The following is a 20,809-nucleotide window of genomic DNA, read 5'->3' on the forward strand; positions in this document are numbered from 1 at the left end:
CTGAAGAGTGACTGTAAGTGGCTTTTAGAATACATCCATGCAACACGTTTCTCTGTAGCTGGATGTGTTGACATGGGCAGAAACAACTGACCTATATTCAAGTACTACTGCTTGGTTTCTGACAGCAAAAACAGGTTAAAGAATTACAGTTTAAAAATTGAGGGAGCATAGAATTTTAGTTTTTTTTTTCTCTAAATTTGGCTGTTTTCAGTTCATTGCCAAAAAAATGATAATTCATTTGCATCATATTATAGACCCATTGGTTTAGGTGTGAGCAGTTTTCTATTTTCATAGAAAAAAAAAAAACAGCAAACAAAACCCTTCAGTTCTCAAGGATTTGTTCTGAGATTTATGAACAACTTGCCACAGATGTGTTCTCATGAAACTCTGAAACATAAATCAAACAGCAGGAGTATAGTATATAAGACATGACAGCTTCATTATGACTCATTCTAAACTCTTGATGATTTTACTTTTCCTTCTAACTGAAGTGCTACTCTAAAAGAGTCTGCTTCTGCTTTTTTTGAATTTTTAATATTTTTAAGGAGTCTCTTCATTCTTTATTTTCCTCTAACGTAACCCTACTTCTTTACTCTCTCCAATGTAAGTCTTTCCAAGATGTTCCACAGGAAAGCTAAACCAAGAAGTCTGGGCAAAACATTAAACCAATTACAACCTTAGCAGCTTAATATATTGATATATTTTATAGAATAATTTATATTAATGCTTTATTACATACATACATCTTCTTATATAGTGTATAACAATTAACATATATAGTATATAATACATAATATATTGAGTTTCTATATTTTTAGCACACTGTGAACCTTATATATCACAATTAATGTATAATATGTAATTATAATATTGAGTTTCTATGACTTTTTAGCACACTGTGAACTTTATGTCTGCCAAGAGAAAAGTTGGCATTCATTTACTGAGCTAAGTTATATAATGATTAGTTAAAACATCAAGTGAACCAATCAAGTATTTCTCACACATGTTATTTTATTTTGTAGTGCTGGGGACTGAATTCAGAAAATAGCTATTTTAAATAAAATTTGTCAACTTGGTTAAAGATATTAATGTTAATAAGTAAAGGCAGATGTGTTGGCCTCTCTATAATTTTCATTTCAGAACAGTGATTCCAACTCATGTTTGTGTTTTAAGACCAAAATGTAAAATTTCATTTTATCAATATACTCTCCTTCATGTATGAATAACAAATGGAAAAATCACAGATTTAATTATTATTTGCACAGTCATTATTTATGAGGGGAGGTCAGCCAGTTTATCAAAAGTGTTTTAGTAAACCAGTAAATATATATATATATATATATATATATATATATATATATCACGTATGAATCACATCAGAAGATACATGATTGGGTTAGTGTTCACACAGCAATTTTTGAAAAGCATTTCCGGATCTTGCAAAAGGATATGATGTCACCTAAGTGCTTTGCTTATCTGCTTTCTTTAGTTTGCCTTTAGAGTTCTGAAACTGAAATAGCAGGATAAAAATGGAAGTGAAAATGAGAAGACTTTTTTTTAAATAATAAGCATGTTGTATATCAGTGTGTGATTTATTAAACATATTATTTAATTATAACTCATTTAAAGTATTTCAGACTAGGTTTCACAAAATGTCTTTTTTTTAAGTAAACAAATGTATGAAAGGTCAGGGTTTTAGCTTAAAAGTTGGCAGAATATTCTGTTGGCAACATGGTTAAGAATTTCAATGTCTGAAGAATGTTTTCTTTCTAGGATTCATGACTTGGAAGGAAACCATAACCTAAATGTCTGTATGCATCTTGTCAGATTTGTATGTGTCTCTATGTGTGTTTTGTAAGTAAAGCAATGAATAAAGCAACTATGTTTCATGACATTTTTAGAGATTTTTATGAAAATCAAATCATACAGAAACTTCATTGTAATCTCAGAAATTTCTTTCACAAACAGGAAAACTGAAAATGTGTTTGAAATATTGACTTAAAAAGTTGAAATATACAAGCCCCTAATTTGAAGTTGGTTTTATTTTTAATTATCCTTTAACCCATTTATGCCAAAGATAGAATATTTTTTGAATTTTTTTTTTTTTTTTTATATAGCCTACAGCACCCGGTATTCCCAGGCGGTCTCCCATCCAAGTACTAACCAGGCCCGACCCTGCTTAGCTTCCAAGATCAGACGAGATCGGGCGCGTTCAGGGTGGTATGGCCGTAGACTATTTTTTGAATTTTTGCGTAAAAGTCATGCGTGTTACCTAGAACATTTAAGGAACAAGAAACTCACATAAGTATTTCATTGTGCGCTAGCATTTTGAGCCCTCCAAAAATGTATTACGAGGGATTGAAATTTTAACTTCAAAAGATCTAATTAATTGGGAATTTATTTTTTCATTTATGGAAAATGAAATGAAATTTAACTCACAATGCAAACCACCACAGCCCAGAAATTAATCTTCATGAAAGTTCCTTTAGTTAGAGGTAATTTGCTTGACATAACACCTGAACAAAACATATGTTTGTAGTAAATAATTTAAAAGTTGGTAGGTGGTACAGACAAGTTTGCACTCAGGTTTGAAACCAAGTCTTATTTTCTGTACTGAATATGCCTCTTTATTAATTTATTATGGCCATGTACACAAATACAGAAATATATCCTGAGTAAACATCCTCACATAAGCTAAAGTAGAAGATAAAAACCCAGCCTGATGACATAAATATAAAAGGACAGGAACGATGCTCCTGCCAAAAGGAGCATCATTTCATTTCATGTTTGCTCATGAATTATTATGTTTTAAAAACTTAGAGCAGAATTTATTTATTTTTTTATTTTTCATTTAAAAGAAAAAGACACAAAAGTAAAACAAAAAGTAAAAGAGACAAACAAACAACAACAAACCCAAAACAATAACAGTATAGGTTTTCAAAACAGGATTGGAATTACACAATGGTTGTGATAGCGCATATTGTTACCTTCAAAAGGATTGCTTAGATTACCAGATATAGACATGCAAAATTGATCTAATCACATGAGTATTAACTGCTCTTTTCCAAGAATTAATATAATTAGTAGTATAGTATTTTTAGCTGTCTTAAGTACACACACACACACACACACAAATTTATTGTTTTTGTTTTCCAATGCACATCTAACCAATGACACATTCTATCTGAAGACACAAAAGTCTCAGAGAAACTAACAATATTCCAATATGACACGTACACTCTACATTAATGGGGTCTTAATAAAATATCTCCATCATTGAAGTACACTCTGCTATTCAAACTTTCAAAACAATTTGTTAGTTGAATTACCCATTTAAAACCCTCCATGACCTTAGGAAGCTCTGCTCTTACAACCATATACTACTTCTTGCCAATACATAGTTTTTCTTTGTGTTTTATTCCCTGAATTCTTAATTTCTCCCTGTAATGGTTGATACATTGTGTGAACATGAGAAGTTTAGAAGTTTAACTAAGGGACTCGGGAGAGGCCAGGGTCCTCAGTTTGTAAACATTCTCATAATGTGAAGGAGAAAGGGCAGGGAGATGGTGTGAGTGCTGTACCTACCCTAAGGGGCAGTAGCTGCTTACAATGTAAGGGAGGAAAAGAGGTTCTTTCCCCCTTTACCCTTGTTGCTTTTGCTGTCTTCCACCACCTTGAACTACTGCCCCGGTGCTACGCCACTCTGCCTTGGAGCAAGTTGATTATGGACTAAGACCTACACAAACTGTGAGCAAGAGAAACCTTTCATTCCTGAATTTTTGTCCTTCTTACTTTCTTCATAGTGATATACCATATATAAATGCTACAAAGCACTCTTCTTCCATTGCATCAAGTTTTAGTATCTGGTTTAAGGTAAACAAGTAACTTAGGCCAGTCAATGTTATGGAAAGATATTTAAACAGTATAGGAATGATTCCATTTGTCATATCACATTACTCTTTGTGGAGAGGGATAGATCTTTTTCAAAGATGGTATTACTTTCTGAAACTACTTTGACTATTTTCCAATACTTCCTCTGGTCTTGTCCTGCTGTTTCATTAGTTATCCTAACAACAAAATGGTACCATGCTGTCTTGTTTACTTTTCTCTCACTGCTGAGACAAAATAGTCAATGCTGAAAATTAAGGCGGGAAACGTTTATTTGGCTCACAGTTTGTAGAGGTTTCAGTCCATAATCAGTTGGCTCAAAGGCAGGGTGGGCAGAGGATCAATATCATGGTGATGGAAGGCAGAAAAAACAACAAGACCAAACATGGAGGAGCAGAGACAAAACTCTTTCTGTCAAATGTATGTAGGCTACCTTCCCCGAGGAGGGTGCTGCACTCACACTCATAATCCCCGCATCAGACTCAATATGAAATAACCACTCTAGAAGCCTGTTGCATGACTACATGAAGCTTTGGGCGAACATCTAGACACAAATCATAACACATGCCCTATCACTAATGTTATTGTATTTTAGCTGTGGAGAGAGATTTTTAAAGAAAATTTTCTACCAAGTTACTCATGTAACCTCTTGTAAAAAATGGGAAATTAAAGATTTTCTATGTTAACAAATATTAATACTAGAAAAGCCTTGGAAAATGTCTTTGTGGAAATGTGAAGAAGATCTGAAGATAGGAGAAGCAGGATGGAGAGGAGGGAAAGGGGATCGGGAAAAACATGAAATGTATGTGCACCACTTCTCCACAATAAATGTATTTAGTATATATCACAAACATGTACTAATAAAAAAGAAATATAATGTATTTTCAATTTTTCTTTGTAAAGGCAGTAACTTCAACAAGAAAGGATCAAAGTTTACCACTGCTACATGACAAATGAGTATATTAAAAAAAGAAGCCATTTATTATCCCACAATTTCTGTGCAGGAATCTAAGGGAAGCTAACTGCGTTGATTAAAACCAACGTCTTTTGATAAGGCTACAATCAAACTGGAATGGCACTGTTAAAAGATTTGACTCTGCCTCAAACCCTAATTAATCGGCACTGACAAACTTTGAACTGTCTACCTGTTGAGCAGAGGCATGATCCTCACTGCATTTGTTTTTTTCCTATATTGGTCAAGTGTTTGTTTGTTTGTTTGTTTCATTTTTCCTGAGACCAGGACTCATATTTTTCACTGGCCTTGAATCTGCAAGACCCACCTGCCTTACAGACATATGCCACTACCTAAATAAGAGCAAATCCTCTTGATATGACATCTAACGTCCTTCACAATGATTGATAGAGAAAGAATGCCTGGGATGGAAGCTACAGTCATTTATAAACATATGCTAGGAGAGACCTAGCATCAGTTTTTCCCTGTCATTTTCAGTAGATACAAATTGCTTTGTCTAGATTATACTCAGAGCGGAGGGAAATGGCACAAGGGCACAGTACCAAAGAGATGGATCAGAGTCACCATCTTGGGGGCTGGCTACTGTAGTATTAGTAATAGGTGAGTAATTTTTATGCATAAACAGTGTACTGAGTACTGGCACACACTGTAATAATCACAAAAAGGGTAGTTTTCCATCAGCACTTTCCCTACAAGAAAGTGATAGGCAGATTTTAATCCAGGTCTACAGTCTTCCAACTCAGCATTTTCTTCTCCCTTTCGTCTGCAATACTAATAACAAATGATCTAAATTCTGTTGAACTTTATTTCTGTGTTATCTTGAAAATTCATGCTATGTAAGTATAGAAGAAAGAATAATCTCACTAAATTGTGCTAGTGTTAAGTTTAATAAATTTGGTTCTAGCATAGAATTATTAGCTTTAAAATCTGCCATGTCTCAATACCACAAAGATGAAAAAAATCATAGAAAAAGTTTGATTTTCTAAATATTTTAAATAAAAAGTTTGGCCTTAGAACTGTTCTCTCCAAAATCATGTACAAAACTACAGGAACATCTTAATTTTATCTCACACTTTGGGCGTTCCCATAAATCCTCCTCAATTACTGTTCCACTATACAGGTCAGGGAGTTAGGAGTTAGTGACAGTTAAACTGAAACTTAATGAGAAATAGTATCTATTAATTTCTACAGCATATATTTCCCATTTTGTTCTATCAGTTTAATCACATTATTCACATGGTGATAATGGGTAATCTAAAGATTTCCTTATGGATCCTAAAAAAGGATTACGTAGATTTATTTTCAGATTAGTGACTTAAGGTTCAGTAGACAAATCCATAGACAAGCAAAATTAGAGTTTAAAACAATGATGTAGAAATAAACACAACACTTGGAACTTTAACAGTGTAATAACTATTATAAAAATTCAATATAAAAATCTCACTTTTTCTAATTATCATAGTACTCATTGTGATCTAAAATATTATATTTACTTTTTATCATTTTGTGTCCTGCATACCATTCTGTTGTGCTATAACCTTCAAGTGAACATTGCAAAAATTAAACAAAAGCAACTGTAATTCATAGGTATACAGAACATTAAGCACAGATTTTTCTTATAAATAAAATGCAAAAACAAATAAAAGAAAACAAATTAGCACCTCTGAAACTGCCAAGAGTTTAAAACAGCAAGACACAAAACGTAAAACATTTGTGGAAAAAATGTACATATAAATAAGTACTTTTAAATTATTTCATAGTATGAACTTGTTACTGATCTAATTAGACAACTCCAGTTCCAAAAACCTGTCACTAATTCTAATAAAAATGGGAACTGTATGGCATGCTTTTTCAAAATCTCCTTTAAGTCACTACACTCGTAAAGACACACATATCTTAGATTATTGACAACATTATTCTTCACACTTGTACAAATTAAAAAAAAAGATTTTTGTTTTATTCTATTCTCTCTTAGCTAGTTATTCAACATCTGTTCAAAGGACCTGCCTAAGAAATACTTTCTTTTTCTACAATAGGCTGGACTTTCCATGCATTTTCTTAATATGTTCTAAGCTGATTTTCTGAAAAATACAGTGGATATACCTTCTATCTTAAATAAACATTAGATATATATGGCTTTTAATCTTTGGTATGATGCACAAGACTTTAAAAAATGTAAGTAACATGAACACAGGTATTTCCTCTATATGTGTGTAAGTATCTTCCCAAGGCATTATAACTAACTGGTTAAGTGCTACTCTGTCTGGAGACTATATTGATATACCCATAATCATTTATTTAATGTAAATATTCTCTATCCCTACTCTTTGTTTAACCTATCACCCTGCCTGTCTAGATAGGTGATCTCTTGAACTTTATTTTTCCCCTACAGAACAAGTAGTTTAGATGTTGATAAAGTACATAGAGTTATTTTGATTATTTGTCATAAAATGTCATAAACTTGAAAGGTGCATAATTTGTTTTCTTTAATTATTTCATGTCTGGAAAATTATATGAATAGAATTTTAACAAATAACTTTTCCATCAAGAAGACATGAAGAATAAATTTTTCATTTTCAATAATGAACTCATAATTTATGCCACAAGTATTTCACACATCTCTAGCAATTCTATTCATTTCAATTATTTTAAAGGATTTTTATTAATCTTTCAGTCTCTGAAAAGCTCCTAATCAAAGTTTATTTTAGTCAAATAATTCTACTAGATGTATTTACTCATTAATAATACACTTACTGAATATTAAGTTAAGCACATAAGCTCTCAAAAAGCTTAGTCTGCTAGGACAGATTGACAAATAAACCTAAAGATGAAACACACAGTTCTGATGTTGATATTGTAGATAGACTTATTTTGATGATTTTCCCTAAAATGTCATAAACTTAAAAGCTGTACGATTTGTTTTCTGCAATGTTCTGAAGATAAAAGCAACTAAAATCACAGAGATGCTGATTCAATAGACACATACTTAGTAGCTAAAATGTTTGGGAACAGTGGTTTTAATATGTCAAATTCCCAGCTTTAGCTGGCAATGTCATATGGACACATAAACAAGTTAAAGGAAATTTTGTAGGTATGAAGTTTCTAAGATGTATAAGGCAGTGAGGACTCGGGTAAGAAAATGGACACTTTACTATCATTTTGTAGAGAGATTCCACTTTGGAATTTGAAAGTAGAGGCACAGCAAGAAGGTATGATCTAATAAACATATCTATAGAGAAGTGACATGGATAACAAGTGTGGTATGATCTATAAGAGTAGAATCAATGTGACCAAATAATTTTGGAGAGTAGCTGTGAGATACTAATAAGGTTGACATCAGTCTTATTATAAGAAGACTTCTGTTTTGAACAATAAGGTAGCTACTTATGCCTTAACAAAGCTAGAGCAGATCAAAGCTATGTCACCTATGGGGATATGATAAGTTAACATTTAAATCTGTTCAGCTCGAGAATCCTATGGAGAAGTAGAACTGAGGTTTGTAGTCCAAAAAAAAAAAAAAAAACCTGGCTTAATACAATTGTTTTTAATTGGCATATTAGTTTAGGTCATGGAAAAGACAAATACAAGGATACAGAAAGAATACAACATAAAGCAAAATAAAACACATGGGTCAGTACTTAAAAGAATTTGAAAATAAGGAAATCATTAAAATGTGCCACTTGGAATACCTCCATGAGTAGAACAGAAAGTGGGAGCCTACTTGGGAAGTTAAAAGGAGCTAAAAGTATGAGACCGAGACTAAAAAGTAAATGATGCAAGAATATGACATTAAAGGGATTCCTGGATTTGGCACCTGAGAGGTGAGGTTGATTTCTAATATATGGAAGGCAGATTTCATTTAAAAGCGAGGAGAAAACAAAGTCATGGAGGTCTCAGGTACTCTATGTGCTTGGATGCAAACTGGAGAATCCCGCCATGTTTCATCGGTTTCTATTTCTTCAAGTTTGCTACATAGATGATTTTAAGTAAACGGTTCATTAATGTAAATATATGCATTAAAAATTACACAATTTATAAATGAAGAGCTCAGTTCATCATTTAAAAAAATCTATGTAATCAATTTCTATATAAAAAAAGAATGATATTAGCAACCCCATCTACTTTTGTGCCTTCCTTGTCTACTAATCTCCACAGGTATTGCAATTATTGCTATCATCGAAGATTAAATTATTTGCACTGTGAATATTAAACAAATTCAAACTGTAAATTCCATTTGGATAGCATCTTTTTAAAGGTAAACACATTGTGGGATTCATTCTTGGTTTTACATAAAGGCTGTTCATTTTCACTTCTGTATAATAGTCTATTGAATAAACAAAATAAAAATTATTTATGTTTTGTTATTGAAAAATATGGAGTTTTTCTAGTTTGTAATAATTCAAAGTAGTGCTGCTATGAACATTCTACTACATGTCTTTTTGTGCATATTAAACCCACAAATATGTATATACAATTGGAATGAAATGCTGGTTCTCTGGGCATATATAAATTCAGTTTAGAGAACGGGAAACTAGTTTGTTAAAAGGTATGGATCAATTTTTAATCTTTTAAACATCTTTTAGGAAGATACTCTAATTCTACATTCTAATGGAAATGTTTTGATTTGTGTTTCTGTCAGATAACTAATGATTGAAAAATTTTCAATTGCTCATTTGCATGTTTCTTTCTTTCTTTCTTTCTTTCTTTTTTTTTTTTTTTTTTTTTTTTTTGTCTTTTTCCTTTTTATTGGTACCGGGGATCATACTCACGACTGCCTGCTTTCAAGGCAGGCGCTATGCCGCTGAGCTAAACACACAGCCCCTTATTTGCATGTTTCTTGGTGACAGGTTTGTTCAAATCTTTTGCCCACTTTTATATTTAATTACTTGCTTCTTTTTGACTTATCGGAGCTCTCTAATGTAACTGGTCAGTACTTTGCTCTGTTTTGAGAAGAAGTTAGTTTGCCAGTATGGCCTAAATTATCAGAAGAAAAAATGAGATACTGGATCAGGACAGAGAATCTTATTATTCATGACACAGCTAACTAGTATCATTCCCACAGCACATTCCTATCAGTTGTCCCTCACCCTACCCCATTGGCATTACACATGTGTGAGCAGATAGCAACGTGCCTGCTCCGTGTACTGCACTAAACAAGAGGTACCCTGTAATTAGGGATCTTAATAAGGAGTAATAAGTATACTTGATCTATGCCCTGGAAGAAGGTATTATTTTCATTATTCTGAGCAAAAGACTGCTTTTTCTTCTTTTCTAGAAAGGCACGCTATATGTATCTTTCTAGGCTGTTTCCACTATAGACATTGTGAAATGTGATCCCAGAGAAAAAGAAATAAAAATGGACAGTATCTTCTTTTCAAGATGTATGCAAATGTTCTATGAAGACCTGTCTTTTAATATATCCTGAATAGGATTGCTTTACATACAAAAATTACTCTAGTCCAAATAAATCACTTACCCTTTTATAGTGTCAATAGTATCCTGTTTTATTTTTTTTTTTCTGACTTGAGCCCAGTATTTCATGCAGGTTAGACAACTGATCTAACACTAATAATCTCTACTTTTTTATTCTGAATTAAGATCTCACTTAGTCCAGTCTAGTCACAAATTTGTAATCCCCCTGTCTAAGTCTCTTAAGTAGATGAGATTACAGAAGTAGGTTTGCCTTTAAGTAAACAAATGTTCATAGTAAAAACTAAATCAAATTTAGTGTCAATGAATTTTTTTTTTAACTAGGAATCAAACTCACAACCTCATACTTGCCAGGCAGACACTACTGCTGAGCTATATCCCTGGCCCAGGTTTAATGCTTTCTAAAAAAGCTTTGTACTCGATGTATTTTCTGCATACAGTTAGAGAGACATAAGTTAACTCTAATCATAATAAACATAAAGAAAATTAATCAAAGACACATTCTTTTCCTCAGAAGTTAGTCACCGACTATGGTCCATGTGAACACGTTCCATGGATATGAATTAGATTTCATGTTTTAAGTAACAAGGATTGGACTGGGGTATAGCTCAGCAGTACAAGTGCCTGCTTGGCAAGGGTAGGGTCCTGTGTTTGACTACCGATACAAAAAAATTAAAAACATAAAGAAACACAGTTTAAAGAATTTGTAGACACACTTCGGAAGCTAAATAAGAGCCATATGTTCCTTAACTTAAAATATAATTTATTCAGTAATAGCAGCTAGGAAGATAAAATTAATCTAGTTTCCACTATTTCTATGAATGTAGTTCTACTGAAATAAGTTTTTGATTTTGGGGAGATAATGAGTATATAAGTTCTTTATAATATTTTCTAAACTTTTCAAATGTCTTAATAACCTTATTAAGCATATTTCATAACATTTTGATTAGAAGGCACTACTGCCTGTAAGAACTCAGAAAACCAATTATTTCACATCAAAAACTTTTAAGAAAAGAAAATAGATAAAATACTATCTGCTTAACCAACTTCTAAGTTTAAAGAAATTAAAAAATGTACTTTGCACATTACAATAAAGACAATTCAGAACTCTAAAAGGACAAACCATTTCAAGGTCATCAACACTGAAACCCTGGGGCTGGAGATACAGCTCTGCGGCATAAGTGTCTGCCTGGCAAGCATGAGGTCATGAGCTTGATTCCCCATACGAAAAAAAGAAAAGAAACATAGTGAGGTCAAACCTGAATCCTGGCCTCTCCTAAAGCATCAGTAAAATGCTTACTGAATAGTGAAGCACAGTACAACCCTGGAGAAAGAAACAGACATGACCACCCGGTATCAGAGTAAGTGAAAGGTATTCCTCACGGGGAAGGCAAAGTGAAAGACAGCAGTTTTGTTCTTCCCAATTTCCTGCAAATTATTAAGTAGGGAAAATGAGACAAAGAATCTATATTCTATTTAAACATGTCTTGAGATTAAGGAAAGTGATTTAGAAGAATGGTCCAACATGAGCAATGGCAGAAAATAGCTAATGAACATTCACAAAACACATACAAATGGTAACGCATACAGAAACATGTACCCTGAATACAGTACCTAGTCCTTTGCGTTTAACTTTCCCACATATGTAAAGTTGGGATGATACGAGAATCCACAAGCTACAGTTGCAGGATTACATGAAAATTCTTCTACGGCATTTAACAATACTTGGTATCTAGTAATATTATTATTATGATGAGTTAAGATTATTTATATTTAATATTGTCATCATAGCCATTGATCTATCTGAGTTCAATGAATTATACACTCTTACAATCTGCTGGTAGGAAAATGAACTGGACTGGCTTTTTTGAAGATTAATCTGGCAACATACCAAGCTTTCCCAAAAAGTCCATGTTTCTTGACCAGATAATTATGAATCTATTGTAAAGAATTACTAGTGTCAACCAAAAACATGCATATAAATATCTTCATTATAATGTATCTAATAGCTATAATTCTAAATAATCTAAATTTTGGTAATTAAAATAATCCTGATAAATTATATTTAATCATGTGGAAGGATCACTAGATTCTATTTAAAAATATTTCAAAAAAACAGGATAATGATGAGCAAATAATGTTCAGAGAAAAGAGTACATATTTTAAGAGTGTAAGGAATAAAAGATAGATGAATATCTATGCAGATTTACTTGTACTTTGTTGTGTTAATCAGGTTTCCATTACTGTAACAAATATCTCAGATAATAAACATTTAGGGATAATGTTTATACTGGCTCTGTTCTGGATGTCTCGAATTGCTCTTGTGGTGGTCCATGCAGACAGGACCCTCTAACAGGGCCAATCAACTGACTTCACAGTGGGAGCAAAAGAAAATGAAAGAGCTGGGATGTCATTTCATCTCATTCTAAATCATGCCCTTCTCCGCAAGACCCAAACATTCCCCACTATTTTTTACCAGTTAAATGACTGTACTGCCTCCCAACATTGCCATGGTTGACTGAACTTGTAACCACATGAAATTCTGAGGCACTTAAAATCTAAATGACAACCTTTATCTAGAAATTAATGCATCAATTGTCAGTAATGATTATATCTACCAGACTTTGCAAAATTTATCTTAGACTAGAAGTATTAAATGTGACTAGTGACTTTCTAACTTCTAGTTTTATTGAATTTTACAGACTGCGTATTATTTACATGGTTAAAGTTTTTATAAACTAAATCATAAAGATTTACTAAAAATTATGGTTTAAAACATTAAATCCAAGTGTTGATTACCATTAAAGCTTGCCATTAGCTTACCATTAGGAAAGAAAGTTAACATTTTAATATGCATTTATGTGCCAGATACTGAAGTAAATAGACATATTTACCATATCTCAGGAGTGGTTATATTCTTTCTAATCATTATCATTGTCCATATTATAAATAGAGACACTTAGTTTAAAATACTGTGAAATATAGGATTGGTATCTTAATTGTGAAATTGATGTCTTATGATCCTATTGTCAGTAGACATGACATAGGAATTGAAGAAAATAGCCCTTATTTATGAACACACATTTTGTTTCTCATTTGTAAGGTATGGAGATGTCATGGTTTATGTCTTTGGCCCCCAGGCCTCATGAGTTTGCATTGTGCATTTGTAATTGGTTTATTGTCTAGTGCTTGGATTGATGGTGTTAGTGCTATGCCCACCTAGAGGTGGAGCCAGGATGTGATGCAATGGCAGGAAGAAGGTGTGTCTTGCTCTGTGCTGGTTCCTGTTTGCTGTTGGTGGCCACCATGAACTGCGGCCCAGCCATGCCTGCCTGCCTTGGAGCCAACTGAGTGTGGACCGAAACCTCCAAAAACTGTAAGAAACAAACCTTTCCTTTCCCAACTTTGGCTTCAGGTATTTTTGTCTCAGCGAAGAGTAAAAAAGTAACTAAGACAGAATTTGGTACCAAGGAGTGGGGTCCTTTGCTGTGACTATACCTGACCATGTTTTTCAAGAGGCTTTGGAAATCACTTGTGAGCAGACTTTGGAAAGGTTTGGACATGTCGCCTAGATGCATAGAGCTGGAGCAGCTTAGGCTGTTCTGTAGAGGAGATTCCGGTCAAGCTCCAGAGACCAGAAGGCTGATAGAAAGCCTCATGGTAAAGACGAGGCTTGGAAGGTTTCTGCTGGGAAGAAGGACTGGATTGGTTGTTGGACTTCACATGATGTGTGGTATGGCTTGGCAGAAAGTTTGTCTACATTTTGCTCATGCCCAGAGACTTTGCCTGAGACTGAGACAAAGGGCAATGGACTGATTAATCTTGAAAAAGAAATTAAAAAGCAATTGAATATTGAGTCTGTGGCATGGCTATTGTTGGGGACTTTTAGCCAGCTTTATGCAAATCAAGAGATAAGAGCCCAGCAGGATAATTTGCAATACTGTGAGTTTGGCCAAAAGGAAAATTCCAGGAAAGCTGTGGATTATAAAGACAGAGTTGAGATTTTGATTCTTGAGGAGAAACAGAGAGATAAGAAAGATGGCCCCGGGGCATCCCAGGAAGTGGGTCTGTGCAGCCCTGCACCCTGTGCAGCCTCACAGCAAAGATGAAAGAATTTGTTCAGAGGAAAAAGCTACAGAGTGCCATGCTCCAGAATGGCGGACAGAGGCCAAGTAAGGCTCTAGAATGGCGACAGAGGCCATGTGAGGTTCCAGAATGGTGGCAACACAGAGAAGCTTTTCGTCACAAACAGGAAAACAGAGCCCTGCAATCCAGGCAACTGACCCCTACAGCCAAAAAGGAGAATAGCCTGTTTACTGCTTCAGCTAGCAGCAAACCTTGGCGGCATCTACAAGGTGCTGATTTTAGGTGCAAGGAAAATGCACGAATTCTGAGGGTAAGACGCCTTCCACCTCGATTGCAAAGGGTCGGGGAGGCCAAGCAGTGTTCCCCTGGGAGGGCAATTTGTGAAGATGTAAGTATGAAGCCAAAGGTGCAGTGGAGACCCCAGAAGTTTGGAAAAGCCAGGAACGTGGATGATCCAAGGAAAGCTGCAAAAAGCGAGCAGAGAAGATCTAAGAGAAAAGCTGCAGGAGTTGAAATCGCTGGAAGTGCCATGGGGGTGGAATCACCCAAGCCTTTTGGAGCTTGCAACCAAATTGCTTCAGATGCTGAGTGTGGAACTCTGGGACTTAATGTTTGTCCTGCTGGATGTTGGGCTTGCTTTGTTTTCAATACTTTATATTCCCCTGTTTGTAACTTTTGGAATGGTAGTGTTTATTTTGTGCCTTTGCATTTGAGAAATGTTTAATCTTGTTTCATTTGTACAGGGGGTTACATTTAAGAGTTTACCATAGATCTTGGTGGAGACTTGGGACTTGGACTATTCAGCAATGCTGAAACTGTTAGGACTTTGGCAATTCTTGGAGGTGGACTAAATGTCTTTTATATAAAGGATGTACATGAGTCCTGGGGGCCAGGGGTGGAATATCATGGTTTACGTCTGTGGCCCCCAGGCCTCATGAGTTTGCATTGTGCAGTTGTGATTGGTTCATTGTTTAGTGCTTGGATTGATGGTATCAGTGCTCCACCCACATAGGGGTGGAGCCAGGATGTGATGTAATGGCAGGAAAAAGGTGTGTCTTGCTCTTTGCAGGTTCCTGTTTGCTGTTGGTGGCCGCCATGAACTGTGGCTCAGCCATGCCTGCCTGCCTTGGAGCCAATTGAGTGTGGACTGAAACCTCCAAAAACTGTAAGAAATAAACCTTTCCTTTCCCAAATTGGAGCTTCAGGTATTTTGTCTCAGCAACGAGCATAAAGTAACCAAGACAGGAGATATACAGGAATAGATATGACAAGAATTTTAAATATATCTACATTGATATTTTTAAGAATAATAGTTTTAAAGAGGCCCATTATGTCAAATCTAAGACCAAGATAGAAAGTAGGCTGCATCGTCTTGATAAGAAACAATCTAGGTAAATCAGTGCCACATATGTAAGACCACCTGAGCAGGAAATGTGGTAGTCAAGGAGAGGGCCAGAGGGCTAAGGAAGTTCCAATTATTTAGGAGAATGAAAGAAAGTGCATTGAATTTTTGATACGCTATTTAGACTTTATCACTTGAGACCAACTTTAGCCAAAGTGCATTTTTACTTGCTGAGTATCAACTCTGTGAAGTCCCAACTAGAAGTGGACATTCAGCTTGAAGGAATGGTGCAGTAAACTCCATCCCCTTTTGCATATCATCACCCCATCCCCTCTGCATTGAACAGAAGAGGTCATGTCTGAGAAAGAATGTCCCCAAAATTGAAAACAAATCAGTTTCTTGGCTTTAGTTAAGATTAAATCCTATGAGCTGATTAAGGAAAAAAAAAAAAAGGATGAAGGAATAATTTCACAATGCTTCCTCCAAATTTCTCTTATTTTATCCCTGTATCCTAGTAGTATGAAGAGTACTACTGGGAGTCCTTCTATTATTTGGGGGGAAGAAATGATCATTTTAAGTATATGTAGCAAAGACAAACTTTATAATTTATTCTGTCTAGAAGTTTATTCTGTAAGATACTTTACATCTAACTTGATTTTACTTATCTCATAATTATGTTCATAAGAGGGTCAAAAAATGTGGTATAAGTATTGTGGGCCACAAACTTACAGTGGAAGTTGTAAAGTTAAAAAAAAGAGCAAGATATTAGGGAAGGTCAGCAGGTTCAGGACCTAAGGTCAAGGTCTCGGGGGCTGAGTGGAAATTTATGAGGAAAGATTATAGGTACAAAATGAAGTAATACTTTACTAAAGAGTTCTTGAAGAAACAATAAGATCAAAGAAGAGGTTAAAATTCAGCACCATGATTATAGTTACATAATCTGATTTCAGTATTAGCAAATTAAGGTGCATGGTTTTCTGTTAAGGCCAAGAAATTATGTTGGAAGCTAACAGTGGACTTAAAGTTTAAATTATGGCTAATTTACCTTTTGTGGATCATCTTCCTAAGTAATACAGGTCTTAAGAAAAATAGAAATGAAGACTCCCCAAGGATGTTTTCATTAGATCAAAACCACTAATGTCACTCATCTGGCTAGATTTTGGTCAATAAAAGAGTACCCTCAGCTGAGAAATTTCAGTAGGTAAAAACTTCTTCTACTTCAAACAGTATCCTATTTTTAATACCAGTAATTAAAACACTTGTAATACTCTAGTTTGTATTTTGAAATACATGATCTGAGATACATAGTAATCTCAATAGAGAAATAAATTTTGAACAGGCTCACACTTAATTGTTGTATATTTTACTCCTGAGAGATTTCATATCCTGCAATATGTATAAAGTAGCCTAAATATGTTTATTTATTTATCCCCTGGTTCAAAACTGGATGCTAGTGGGCCATGGGAAAAATCTATTAGCATGTTATTCATTTCAAGAAAATTTGAGTAAAATCCATTGTCTTAATCTTAATTATTATTACTACTTACAGTTAGTTATTTGAAGGTGATTTTTTTTTCCTCATGGGTACAACTGGCAAAGACTGGGAACTATTAGACTGCTACGGTTTGAAGATGTTATAAGCACTTACAGGTAGAAGCTACGGCCAGTGCTGCGATTCTCACATGCCAGTGCCAATCAGGTCTAGCCTTACTCTAGCAAATATCTCATCATCACTTACTTTAAATCATTTTTCATATGAATCTTTTGGTTTGATATTACTTTCTTCCCATGTTTTTATGTCTGAATCATTCTTTTCCTTCAATTCACAATTCAAATGTTACTTTTTATGTAAAAACTTCAATATGGTAAAATTCTTATAAAATCAAATAATATAGTTGGGTGCTCTGTAAGACTCTTTCACATTATGCATTCTGACAGGTAATATTTGCTACATCTATCTAAAATATATGTAAATGATGAGTTGTAAACCTGCAAATCCATCATTTCAAATGGAAAGTACATTTCCTGTACATGTAATCACGTGCATTGTCTATATTAACCTCGTATTCCCTCTGAGCTAAGTACTACCCTGAAATTTGTGGCATCTTCTTATTTTTTTTGTGTGTCTTTTTCATTTTTATCGGTACCAGGGATCGAACTCACGACAGCCTGCTTGCAAGGCATGTGCTTATGCCGCTGAGCTAAATCCCCAGCCCCTGCATCTTCTTATTTTAAATAATATATTTCTATACCATATCTTTATGAAGTACATATTTTATTGCTTCTAGTTTTTGATCCTTATAAAAATGGTATCATATTGTATCTCCTGTAGTAGATTTTCTTCCCCTGACTTTAGGAGTTTGCACAGAAGAGATAAAATCATAATTACCCTCAATTTTTACTCTTTATGAAGAAGATATTTATTTTCCTTTTGCTTAGTAGTTCACAAAATTTTTGTTTTAATTTTACTGATGCCATGTGTGCATTTAATGGATATTTTATTAACTAGTAGTGAATCAAGTGACCTCTGCATTACATACTACTACAGCCTCATTTTTGGGCTATTATGGTTTTTCTTATTTCTGTTGTCTCATTTTCCATTTTTCTTCTTCTGAGAAAATGTATAATTCTTGAAATGAATCTATCTCTTTAGCAATCCTTTAGTCTTCATTTTCATATTGTTTAATATTTTCAATTATTTTGGATATGATTTACCAAGTTCTTCCACATAAAATGTCAGTTTTCACAATAACAGCACGTTTACTTTTACTGTTCAAGATAAAGTTATTAAGGGAATTAGAGTTGTTTCAAATATTGTTTTTCTGGTTCACTGGACAAGTATTTCAATGATATACTTTTCTCCCAAGTATTTAAGAGTATGTTCCCCCTCCTGAATTTTTCAATAACATGTTAATGGCATCATTGTTACTAACTACCTAACTTGGACCACCTAATCAAGTTTTAATACATTAATATCTTTACAAAATAGAAATAATTACTTTATCTACTTCATACATCTGTAGAGACTGTTAGGTAAAGTGAAATAAATCAGATGCAAAAGATCAAACATCTCATAGATTCTCTTGTATAAGAAACCCAAATAACAAATAAATAACAAAATAAAAGATAGCTAACAGGAAGTAGGGAGAAAGATCTTTTTCAAATAGGAAGAGGATGAAGGAATAGAGGGGGAAGAAAGGTGGAAAAAAGAGATGAAAAAATTAAGATGCATTATACACTTGCATTAACTTCACACAAAGATAGTAGACTTTACTGCAAATATGTACTAATAAAAAGTTAAAATTTAAAAATATGGGGGCTGGTTTAGCTCCAGGAGCATATTGCCTACCAGTTTGATTCTCAGTATTCTCCCCCCCCCAAATAAAAATGTGTTATGAAAGATGAATTAGTTAACACATAATTCTAATTTTAAATAACGTCTAGGGCATACTAACTGTACAATTAACATGGGCTCCTAATATTAGCTTCCATTGTTTTCTTTCTTTGGTAGCCTTGGATAAAACTGGTGATAAGCAGCAGTGAAGGATTTTACATTATCTCTTGCTTTCTCTATTTGATCTACACTGTAGCTAAATAAACCTTTCAATTAAAACTTGAAAAATAGGCTGATATTGTAGGCCTGAGGTCAATTTCTGTTGCTCAGTTATATGCATGTAGTATAGGCTTGTGTAAAACAATTAAGACTGTCTTCCATCACTGCAGTGCTGGTTTCCAATGCATTACATTCATGACAAAAATACTATTTCCTCAGTGTGAATAAAAGCAAGATCTACTTCTGATATTTCCTTGATATGTAATGAATAGATCACATAGGAAGGGAGTTGTTACATCTCCTGTCAGCTGAAGAAGACAGTTATAAATTAAATGTAAGGAAAATTAATGAATACCTTTATTTAAAATGTACGGGATTTGCTAAAATAAAGATATGAAAGATATTATAATGATGTAGCTGTCACTCAAAAGAAAAAGCACAAAAGTAGAAATTTTTTGTTAGTCTTAGATAATTTAAGCAATAAAATGATCAAGCTATAAATTCAAAGCAAGTGGAATATTTCAAAAATAAAGATATCACCTTTCTCCAGCTTTCCCTTTGATTGGATATGGCCACAGGAATGAATTCTGTTTAGAAATGTATGAAAAATACGTATGTACATACAATTTATAAGTTATCTCACATATGTAAATTATAATTTACAGTATTTATAATTAATAATTATATAGATATATGCAATAATAATATAAGATATCAGAAGTAAATTTATTTCAGTTTGCTCAACTGCTCTCTGAAAGTATTTGAGTATATTTGGGTTGTCTGGAAACCATGTGTTTATGATGGCTAAGTCTGCACTTCTGGGTCTTACATAGATGGTAAATTTTTTCTGTTAAGCTATGGTCATTCATAGCTTCATTTGTTTAATTTATTAATAACTATATTATAATGAACAATCTATATATTTAATAAAAGTTACAGTGAAATATTTTAGTGGATTATATCATTTCATCAGCTATTCTCTAATGGCACAAAAAAAACCCTAGAAATAAACAAGTTCATATGGCACAATACTCCCATGAAGCTGTATTAGCAAAAGAAACATTATGATAAGTTAAAACTATTCAACTTCAAATCACAGTCTGATGAAATGAAATGTTTATTCCAGGAAAGAAGGAAACATTATTTTTGTAAAAGCAAAATAAAGAGACAGAGAGAGAGAAAACAGGCAGAGAGAGACACACGGAAACAAAAAAGAAACACAGAAACAGGAGAATGGTTTGTTTAAACATGATATGAGGTGTAAGTTATGTGTCAGCTAATTTCAGAATATAAAATCTCAATACCTACTCCTATTTTAAGGCTGGGTTGAGGCCTTAACTCTCCAGTCATACAAAACTCTTCACTTATTTTCAAAAATCTCAGAACCAATGGCTACAGATTGTGGATGACTGATAGATATGCAAGTAATTACAACTCCCACAGACTGTGGCACTGACTGGTAGATATCTTCTTAAATATCCAGTGGACATTTATCTCTTTGTCAGAGATTGATATCCTGTAGGCATCTGACAAACAG

General features: G+C 33.9%; 1 protein-coding gene and 1 non-coding gene across 2 annotated transcripts in view; both read right to left on the minus strand.

Moving 5' to 3' along the window:
- Mmp16 (matrix metallopeptidase 16) overlaps positions 1-20,809 on the minus strand; it is a 252,987-nt gene that overhangs the window by 94,223 nt on the left and 137,955 nt on the right. The gene's annotated exons all lie outside the window — the stretch shown is intronic.
- Positions 2,116-2,234, minus strand: LOC111754698 (5S ribosomal RNA). The gene has a single exon (XR_002789371.1). It is a non-coding gene; the product is annotated as a 5S ribosomal RNA (ribosomal RNA).

The sequence above is a fragment of the Cavia porcellus genome, unplaced genomic scaffold, assembly GCF_034190915.1.
Source record: "Cavia porcellus strain 051 isolate PalLab524CR breed Dunkin Hartley unplaced genomic scaffold, mCavPor4.1 scaffold_10, whole genome shotgun sequence".
In the NCBI taxonomy this organism is placed as follows: Eukaryota; Metazoa; Chordata; class Mammalia; order Rodentia; family Caviidae; genus Cavia; species Cavia porcellus.